Here is a 1,424-nt window from a genome sequence, read left to right on the forward strand (position 1 = left end):
TAATGAGACAAAAAATAAAATAAACTGAGTGATGGAAACATTGAAGAATCCTGGAACACGATGCATCGCCACAGAACCACATGTCCCTGAACTCAGAATTTTGACTTCTTTTGTTAGTTTCTATAATCTTTTATAGATACATTTTTATTTATGCCACAGTTTAGAATTTAGTTTATTTTAGGTCTGAGACACAGAATAGTTAAATCGTGTCATCTGGACGGTTTCTTTTTGGGAGAAACATTTCGTCTTTCATCCAAAAGACTTCGTCAGTCTGAGGCCTGCCACCAGGATCTGTCGTGTATAAATAGCTCCTCCTTGATGTGTTTAAAGGCAACCTGCTGTGGAGTTCACAGAAACTGGCTGTACACGTGCACAAACAAGACCATCAGTCGGAAACAATCAGCATGCACAACAATCAAATGTTATAGGTAAAATGGCCGCCTTCACCGAACCAGCCTGAGGACAAGCCGGCCAAAGGTTGTTGTTTGGTCAGGTGTGGTGACACTTTGCCTAGAACGTTTGATTCTTATGCACTGATCAGTTGTTTTCGACCGATGGTCGTCTTTGTGCACGTGTACAGCCAGTTTCTGTGAACTCCACAGGCCTCAGACTGACTAAGTCTTTCGGATGAAACGTTTCTCCCCAAAACAAACGGTCCAGATGACACGATTTAACGTTTTTGTGATTCATTTACCTGGACGAACGATCCTACGTACTGTTTTTCTTTAGGTCGGGGAGTTTCTCTGCTCAGGGTGATGTTTGCAGGTGGGATTAGGGCGGCATCATAATCTTGTTTCGTTGTTGTTTTTAACTCACGTTGCAGCTTTTGATTCAGAATCAAATCCTGGGGCGATTATAATTCTCACCCCTGCTGCTCAAACACAAAAACATTCCTCTGAAAATGACCGGGGCTGAAAATGAGCAAAAAGCAGCCAAAGTCCGAGCTCGAGCTCCAGAGGAGTGAGAATCTGCTCCATGGAAAGTTCTGCACTACAGAAAGCACCCGGAGGAGTCAAACTTTACCGGACGAGCCTCCTCTCAGGTAAATCAGAGTTAAGAAAGGTTAAAAATCAGCTTTAATTTAAACTGGGTGAGCAGGTTTCTGCTGCAAATCAACTCGTGCCGCTTTAACACCCGGTGTTTTCAAAGTTAATATTTAAAGCAGCGCATTATATTTTCTTTATGAAACAATTCATGTCTTTAAAGTCTGTTTTCTATCAATCTTTGTGACTCCTAGTCCAGCTTCGATCAGCTGTAAACATTTAGTAAAACGCGTCTCTCTGCTGCCTCTAAGTCTATTTTTATGACTTAAAGTGACGTTTTGGCTGCAGTGAAACTGGATTTAAAGAACGAGGAGGAAACTGCGTCACTCGCCCCCACTGACCTGCCGATCATCACTGCGGGCCGTCGAGTCATGGCTGCAC

At 43.0% G+C, this 1,424-nt stretch overlaps 1 protein-coding gene across 1 annotated transcript in view; it reads right to left on the reverse strand.

Moving 5' to 3' along the window:
• stk35 (serine/threonine kinase 35) overlaps positions 1-1,424 on the reverse strand; it is a gene marked incomplete at its 3' end in the record, with an annotated part of 3,312 nt that overhangs the window by 982 nt on the left and 906 nt on the right.

This window comes from Nematolebias whitei, chromosome 11 (genome assembly GCF_014905685.2).
Source record: "Nematolebias whitei isolate Nwh7 chromosome 11, NemWhi1, whole genome shotgun sequence".
In the NCBI taxonomy this organism is placed as follows: Eukaryota; Metazoa; Chordata; class Actinopteri; order Cyprinodontiformes; family Rivulidae; genus Nematolebias; species Nematolebias whitei.